The following is a 9,567-nucleotide window of genomic DNA, read 5'->3' as shown; positions in this document are numbered from 1 at the left end:
ATGTCGGATCTTACTCAGATAGAGAGGAAGTTGGGCTCCTTCACCACTGATCCCACCACTTACATTCGGGAGTTTCAATGGGTTCTGCAAGCATATAGCCTCACTCATCACGACATTTACATGCTCCTGACCAATACACTTTTCCCTGAGGAAAGACGACGGGTCTGGGAACTAGCCCAGGCCCATGCTGATGAAAATCATAGAACCAATCCCAACCACCCTACAGGCCCACATGCTGTCCCGGAGCAGGACCCTCTATAGGATTACAACACCCCTGGAGGCTTACAGTCTCATGACTTTTTGCATCCTGCCTCTTGGCGGGCCTGAAGAAGGCCACCCATAAGGCCATTAATTTTCAAAAGGTGCAGGCGGTCATTCAGAAGAAGGAGGAAACACCTTCAGAATTCCTCGATAGACTAACCAAGTTCCCCCAACAGTACACAAACCTCGATCCAGAAACCCCTGACAGTCTTAATGATATATTTCCTGGCCCAAAGCTACCCCGATATTAAAGCCAAGCTTAAGAAGCTTGAGTCTGCTACTCCTCAGACCGAAATCCTCACAGTCTCTTACAAGGTTTTCCATGGTAGAGAAGATGAAAGCGAACGCCGCAGTCAGAGGGCTGAAAACGCCAAATTCCAAATGTTGGCCCAGGTCATTCAGAGATGGTCATCACCACACCGTCCTAATAAGGCACCCCCTGGAGCTTGCTTCAAATGTGGTAAGGAGGGACATTGGGCCAGGGCTTGTCCTTCGCTGAGGACCCCCTCCACCCCCTGCCCAAAATGCCACCTAAGGGGGCACTGGGGGGCAGACTGCCCAACAACCCGGAGGGGAGGTTGGTCAGCCACCTGCAATCCCAGCCTCTCCTGGGCTTGGCAGAGGAGGATTGACGGAGCCCTGGGCCTTCCCTCTCGACTATTACCATCAAGAAGCAAGAGCCTAGGGTCACCTTCCTGGTGGATGGACGCTTCATTACCTTCCTCTTGGATACTGGTGCCACTTTTTCGGTCTTGAGGGAGTATTGGGGTCCTACCAAACCCTCAAAAACTCCTACTGTCGGGGTAGGAGGTAAACAGATTTTCCCTTGAAAAACACCCCCCTTATCATGTTATATGCAGGGATCCCTTTTGTCCTTCACACACTCCTTTCTCATTGCCCCATTCCCCTTCTGGGAAGGGACATATTCTCACTATTGAAGGTCACCATTCACATATCACCCTCCATCTCCCCCACCTCTCATTTCCTCATGATGGTCCTAGGGACAGATACACTCTCCCACGACTATCTAAACCAGTTAATCCTGAGGTTTTGGACATAACTACACCCTCTTTGGCTAAATGAAGTCCTATTCATATTGTCTTACGGGACTCTTCAAGATATATTAGTCAACCACAATATCCGCTTACAACTACAGCCCTCCTCAGAATAGAACCCATCTTCCAGGATTTATTATGGAAAGGGTATCTTAGGCCTACACACTCTCCTTTCAACACCCCCATTCTGTCAGTTAAGAAACCTAACGGGTCCTACAGACTGGTTCAAGACCTTCGTCTTGTCAACTCCTCTGTGGTCCCCATCCATCCTCTGTGGTGCCCAACCCCTACACCCTCCTCTCCCAGATCCCTGCTACTACTACCCACTTCTCAGTCCTAGATCTAAAGGATGCCTTCCTTTCTATTCCCTTGTCCTCAGAATCTCAGGATATCTTTGCTTTTACGTGGACTGATCCTCGTACTCGCCATTCTCGACAGCTTACCTGGACCATCCTCCCGCAGGGATTCAGGGATAGTCCCCATTTCTTTGGCCAAGTTCTTGCCCAGGAGCTTACATCCTTCAACCCCATCTGTCCTGACTCTACCCTCCTTCAATATGTGGATGACCTTCTTCTATGTAGTCCCTCTCAATCCCACACCGCCCAGCTTCTTATTTTCCTAGCGGATAAGGGATATAAGGGTGTCTCCCCACAAGGCCCAGGTTTCCCAGCCTAATGTCTTCTACCTTGGTTTTCATCTTGCATTGGAAAAAAAGGAAATAACACTGGATAGAAGGCAACTCCTCTCTAATCTTCCGGTGCCTCATACGAAAGCTGAAATACTATTATTCCTAGGACAAGCAGGTTATTTTAGGGCCTGAATCCCAAATTACTCTCTTCTAGCCAAACCCCTGTATGACCTAGCAAAGGGACCCCCTGGTGAATCTCTTGCCTCCTCCCCCTGCTACCACTTCTGCAGACTTCAGCCTCTTAAAGGCACCCGCCCTTCCCCTTCCGGATCTTTCAAGACCATTTCATCTATATGTCCATGAAAAAGGGGGGGCAAGCACTTGGGGTCTTGGGTCAAAACTATGGGCCTACATTTGCACCTGTGGCATATTTGTCCAAGCAATTAGACCCTACCATCTGTGGGTGGGCCCCTTGCTTAAGAGCTCTGGCTGCTCGACAAATTTTACACAAAGAAGCCTCTAAGATTACTTTTGGGGGCCCTTTAACTATCCACTCCCCACATCACTTGAAGGATCTTTTAGCTTATAAGGGCCTTCAAACCCTTCCTCCATCCAGAGTCCTGTCCCTCCTCACTTCCTTTCTGGAAAACCCTAATATTAAGTTCCTCCCCTGCCCTGCACTGAACCCTGCCTCACTGCTCCCAACGACCCCCACACCTGACACACCAGCTCATAATTACTTGGAAACCTTGGATGATTTCCTCCCCTGTCATTCTTCCATTTCTGAGGGACCACTCACCAAGCCTGACCTTATCTGGTTCACTGATGGCAGTTCCTTTAGGCAGGACAGCACTCATTACTCTGGATATGCCATAGTTTCGTCCACTGAGATTATAGAGGCCAAAGCTCTGCCTTCAGGAACTACCAATCAGCAGGCCGAATGTGTAGCGGCCACTTGTGCCTGCCTTCTAGCACAGGGCAAATCCCTCACCCTTTATACTGACTTAAAATATGTCTTCCATATTCTATTATCCCATGCTGCAATATGGAAGGAGCGAGGCCCACTTACCACTAAAGGTAATGTAATCACTAATTCGGCTCTTATAACCAATTTGATAGAGGCCTCTCACTTACCCACCCAGTTGGGAATTGTCCATTGTAGGTCCCATCAGAAGGATGACTCTCTTATCACTGAGGGCACCACCAAGGCTGACCAGGTGGCACGGATGGCTGCTACCACTTCCCATTATGACCCCTCTGGGGGACATATAATGGTCACTTTAGACTGTCCATCTGAAGCCCCTACTTCTTCCAGTAAGAACAGGGACCTTTTCGAATTCTTCCTACTCTATTCCATTCCAATTCTCAGTCTTTAACCCTCTTCTTACAGAGCTTCTTCTCCCTCACCCCCTCTGACAAAGCCATGCTACAGAATATAGCCTCTAGTTGTCAGATCTGTCAGTGGACCAACCCTCATACTTCTTTAAGGCCCAAACCATACCCCTCCCACCAGGCCCGGGGACATGTTCCTGCTGCTGACTGGCAGGTAGATTTCACCAACATGCCCACAGTACAGCGTACTAAATATCTTGTCTTTGTGGACACTTTCTCTGGTTGGGTTGAGGCATTTCCCACCTCCAATAAAAAGGCTTCCACTGTAGCTTCAATCTTACTGACAGACATTATCCCCAGACTTGGTATGCCCACTTCCCTACATTCCGACAATGGCCTTGAGTTTGTTTTTAGGATAACACAAAAGGTCTCTCAAGCCTTCTCCTTCAAGTGGCATTTCCACTGTCCATATCGACCCCAGGCTTCAGGGAAAGTGGAAAGGGTAAATCTGACTCTGAAGGAAGTCCTTACCAAACTGACAATGGAATTAAACTTAGACTGGGTCAAACTCCTTCCCTTGGCTTTGCTTCGGATCAGAGCTCTCCCTAAGAAACCATCTTTACTGTCTCCCTTTGAGATAATGAATGGAAGACCTTTTATACCACCTGGGTTGGTCGTTTCACAAGGATCCCTCACACCAGATTTGTCTTTACCTTTCTTGTTTCATCTCTGCTTGGAACGCTGGAAATATCAGGACTGGCTTCTTCTGGACCCAGACTCCTCTCCAAACACTCCTCCCTTAACACCTGGGAGTTTAGTCTATTATAATACCCCAGAGGAGAAAGGGCCTCTTGCCCCAAAATGGGAAGGCCCCTATCCTGTCATTCTCTGTACCCCCACCACCGCCAAACTCTCCTTACCAGACAACTGTCTCACCCCCTGGATTCACATTTCTAGGTTGAAGCCATATCACCAAGAGGCCTCACCTGCTGATGACAGGACCACCCTAGATCGCTCCAAGACTCACCTCCTGAACCTCCCCTTTACTCTTGCTCTCCCCACTCTACTGACCCTTTAAAAATTCGTCTCTCTCGTGTTTCTGCCCTTACATCCATAGCTGAGAACATATCCCAAAATGTACCTTAACTTTCTGACCCTCATCCTCATCCTAACACCAAGGGTAATGCCTTCACCATCCTGTCCTACAAACCATAGCCAAACTCCTCCTAGGAGGAGTTTTAAATTTTTTAATGAAACCCCTCCATGGCACTGTTACCACGGTGATCCCCAGGCCTGTGAGCACAACAACAATAGATACTGGGTGGCCATTGGGAAAAACCCAGGCCCAGCTCTTCCCACACCATGCCCAGGTGGCTGGACATTCAATAGGAAGAATTGCTGGAAGAGGACGATTGATATACCCAATTGGTTGCCTGATTTGGTTAGGGCAAAAACAGTCAAAGAACCGTCTCTCTCTCTTAAACTTGTCAATATCACTCTCAACCTGTTAAAGGCTTCTAAAAATATAAACTATGTACAGGGATGTTGGCTATGTTTGCAGGCTGGAACTGAATCCCCCAAAATAATAGCATACCCGATAAAGTTCTCAGGCTGTGCTCAAGGAGACATTTTCAACACTGGACACCACAGCCAAACTCTCAGGTGTCCCTCTCTACCAGGCTGCTCCATTATGTTTTCAGTCATCAGGAAATGTACCAGTAGGAGACTTATCAGAGAAGCAATGTCACCAAAAAACCTCTCTACCAAAAGGTAGTAAGGCCCACTTCCCACCAGTCTCTGAAGCATCACTCTTATGTGGGATGACTGTATACCACTGTCTGCCCCTTAACTGGGCAGGCACATGTACTCTTGTTCTATTGTTTCCCTATGTAGACATAGTTCCAGGAGACACAGAAATACCAATCCCCCTCATGACACACATAAGACCCAAACGGGCAATCCAATTCATACCTCTCCTTGCTACTATAGGAATTACAGCAGGTTTGGCGACAGGCACAGTGGGTTTGGCTACCTCCCTCACATACTATGATCAATTGTCCAAATCGTCCATAGATGACCTCCAACAGGTGACTGAGTCCATACTTACCCTCCAAAATCAATTAGATTCCCTAGTGACAGTGGTCTTACAAAACCACCGAGGCCTAGATATACTTACAGCTGAGAAAGGAGGCCTCTGCATGTTCTTACAGGAAGAATGTTGTTTTTATGTTAATCAGTCAGGCATAGTGAAAGATAAAATAAACAGTTACAGGAACAATGAGAAAAAAGAAAGCAGCAATTGGTGCAACAATCCTACTGGGACCTCTTCACAAACCCCATCAGCCGATGGATTCTCTGGTTATTGGGACCTTTGGTTGGGGTCTTTTTGCTCTGCGCCTTCCTTCCTTGCATTTTAAAATTCCTTCAAGGACAAATTAACAAAATTTCCAATCAAACTTTCAGCCAGTTTCTGCTTAGGGACTATTGGCCTCTGATGACTGATGAACCCCCCAACATCTTCAAGAGAACAGCTCACTCAGTGCTGAAGATTACTACCAGGCACAATGGAATGCAATGGACATTGGACAGCAGGAGACAAGAAACCTGGAGAACCTCTTAATCTGCTGCCATGGATTCTTGAGCCTTTATGTCCTTTTAAGCATTCTCATGGCCCTTGGCCTCTTCTCTGTCAGTCCCCCAACATGGAACTTCTGCCAGAAACTGACCTTTGCTTTAATTTTTATCTTCATCCTGTTTTTGTTCGCTCTAATCTTCTTCAGGTGCTGGTGATGCCATGTTGAGGCAACGCTTCCAATATTTCCTAGAGTCTCTGTTACAGGACCAGTGACTGATACCAACAATCTCCTCCATCCAGGACTGGATCGATGCCATCGACGACTTGTGGCTTCAGGGAATTTTTATAGACTTCACCCCTACTGAAGTAGCTGTCAATAGCCACTGGGTTTTATTTCTAGTTACCATGGTATCCCCGGACCTGCCCCCCGAACATTCCTCCACTTCCCCTTTCTAGGTCCCACGCCACCCCCGCACAGCAGGAAGTAGCCAGATCTGACCAAGTACACCCCAGTTCCTAAGAAAACAAAAAGAAAGGAATGTTGGGAAAAGGTATAATGGCAGCCACACCCCCAAAAACCCCAACATGTGCCTTAGGAGCTTCTTTTCCTGCCTCTCCCTTTCCCACCAGTGCCAAAAACTCCTGCCAGCACCAATGCTCACTCCTGCCAGAGGGAAACCTTAGCCCCAATAAGAACTGATTTCGTGGGCTCCGGAACAGACATCTGGAAGAACATACCAATAAACAGGTGACCTGTCATTTACCTAAGCCCTGCACCTCTCCTTAGATCTATATAAGCCCACAGCCTTTTGTAATAAAGTGGAACTTCTCTGGTGATTTGTCTTGCATCGCATCTTGTTTCAGCTGAGGCTGGCTTTGAACTTGTGGATCCTTCTGCCTCAGCTTTTAGAGTAGCCAGGATTATACACAAGTGCCATCATGCCCAACATAAGGCAGCTTTTTCTTCTGTCCTTGCAGTCACAGGGGAAGTTCCACACCTGGGGTCTAGTGACCATCACCCTCTGCTGGGGTAATTGAGAATGAGGCCAACAGGCATGCATAAGGAGTATGGGAGATGGACAGAGGGTGTGTGTGGAGCAGGGATGAAGAGAGAGAGAGAGAGAGAGAGAGAGAGAGAGAGAGAGAGAGAGAGAGAGAGAGAGAGACTTAGGTCTCAGTGTTCAGGCCCTGATTCTTCTTAGGATCCTGCTCTGGTTCTGTGACCTCTCCTAGTCTCCTTCCTTCCCAGTGACAAGAGTCAATAAATCCCATCCCCTCTTTTTTGAGTTGAGCTTTTCTCATTTGCAGCCAAGGGTCCCTGACTAAATCCACAGAGATCTCATGCATTTCAGCAGGGAATTCAGAGGCCGTGACCACCTCTGGATGGCTCTGTCGACCCATGTTCCTGCCAGGCCACAGTGACTCTATGTGCCAGATGATTTCAAAGGTATGCTCAGCTGGATCATCTTCTGGGGTGCTGTCTGTTATGTTCCTCTTTCCTTATGTACTTAGCGCTCAGCCCTCAAGCCCAGCAGGCTAGCACCGCTCCTGCAGCATTCCAGGGGTAGCCGAGCAATTGAGACACTGGTGCCATGCAGGAGGGTTCTTAGGAGCAGGATCATTACTTGGGTCCATGAGACTCAGTGTATCACACTTAACCCACATGTCACCTTCTCAACCCCTCATTTTAAGTGGCAATCTTCCTTGTGCCCCTTAACCATTATATTTTAAGTGACAACTGAGCTTTCAACACTAATAGGGGTGGAGACTGCTCGCCTCACTGAGGTACTTTGATGGGAGAATAGAAATTACTAAGCCCCAGAAAATGCATTACAGAGGCCAACTCCCCCATCCAATGCTGAGGAGAGATGAGTCAATGGTGGGAGGGGAGGAGGCTGAGGAGGTCCTCATAGAAATGCAGTGTTCTCTGAAACAGCATCACATTTCCCTTTCCCACCCCCAGAGCCAAACTTCTGCCCTTCTTTCTTCTGGAGGAGTGGGTTTGGCCAAAGGAAGGTAACATTCTTGATGGGGAATGAGGGGTTGGGAGAGGACCTGGATCTTTTTCTTGTTAGCAGGACCCAGTGCTTATCAAAACCTGAGGGCAAAAGCCCGAGTCCTCCAGGGAAACAGTGGAATTTTCTGGAAATCCCTCAGGCAGCAGAATTGAGCTCAATTTCTTAGCAGCCTGTAGCCCATGCTAGCCTGGTAGAGGTTTCATTCCTGTCTGCCACTCCTGGACCTGGCCTCCTGAGTTGGTAACTTCTGCCCTACTGGAAGGGGCCTGATATCCACTACTCCATGGCTCTCAAGTGTCCTGGAAGGAGCCTGATATCCACTACTCCACGGCTCTCAGGTGTCCAGGCCTGTGTTCACTCCTGGAGGGTGGCTGAAGAGCAGTGAGGAGACCAAGGGGACACTGTGAGCAGAACAGGGAACATAATGTGTGACAGAGCCATGCAGGCCTGCTGGGTATTGTCCTGCTTTAACTCAACTTAAATAAGACCAGACTGCAGGGCTGTATGGGACAGGGACAGTAACTGGAAGGTGGTGTAGGAGGAACAAGCAATGCCATTAATAAAACAACTGGCTTATGAGCAAGTGAATCGTTGGTGCAGAGAAGTCATTAGACCATGGAAACATGAAGATTTAAACACATATATTAAATTATATAGAGACATTAATGAACAAGGGCAAGTCGTGGCAGCTACAGTATAACAGGCTTTAGATGCCAGGCCCAAAATATGGTACAATTGTGAACAAACAGGACATTTTAAAAGGAATTGCCCCATAGGAGGAGGGTTTAACAAAACTAGGTATCAAAGGAGTAGAATACCGGGTATTTGCCCACCATGCTGTAGTGGGAGACATTGGGCTAATGAATGCTGTTCTCAAATCACCATAGAGGGTACTCCATTATCAAAAAATGAACAAGGACCAGGTGTCTATCCATGATATCATGGAGAAAGGCATCGGGCTCCATTGCCAAAAAATGGATGGGGGGGGCCCAATGCTCCGGGGCCCAAAACCACAAATATATGGTGCACTGGAGGAACCCAGCAACCCCATCAGGGTAGTGCCCAGGACACATTGTCCATTAAATCTCTCACTTGACAAACTAGGGGAAGCGCAGGACTGGACATCTGCGCCTCCACCAGAGCAGAACTAACTCCAGAGATGGGAGTTCAAATCATTCCCACAGGGGTAAAACGACCTCTTCCCAAAGGAACAGTAGGCTTATTATTGGGACGCAGTTCTTCTACTCTAAAAGGACTCATGATATTTCCTGGGGTAATTGATCCCAATTTTAAAGATGAAATAAAAATTATAGCCAGTTCTCCAAAGGGTATATCAGTAATTTCATCAGGAGATAGAATAGAACAGTTACTAATAATACCCAGCCTACATGATAAATTTTCCAGTAGTACTATAGAAAGAGGTTCCAGGGGATTAGACTCCACAGGTGTAGATTGGGCTATGATGTCTTTAAATTTAGATTCTCTCCCCATGCTAAAACTAAATATTCAAGGACATGAATTTAATGAGCTACTGGATACAGGTGCAGACTTTAGCGTCATCTCTCATCAAGAATGGCCAAAACATTGGCCGTTACAACAAGCCACTCAAACGCTTCGAGGCCTAGGAGTGGTGACTAATCCCCATAGAAGTGCAATGGTATTAGTTTGGAAGGATCCTGAAGGAAGTGAAGGAACTAT

Source organism: Urocitellus parryii, chromosome 3 (assembly GCF_045843805.1).
Source record: "Urocitellus parryii isolate mUroPar1 chromosome 3, mUroPar1.hap1, whole genome shotgun sequence".
NCBI lineage: Eukaryota > Metazoa > Chordata > Mammalia > Rodentia > Sciuridae > Urocitellus > Urocitellus parryii.
This window is presented reverse-complemented; position numbering follows the sequence as displayed.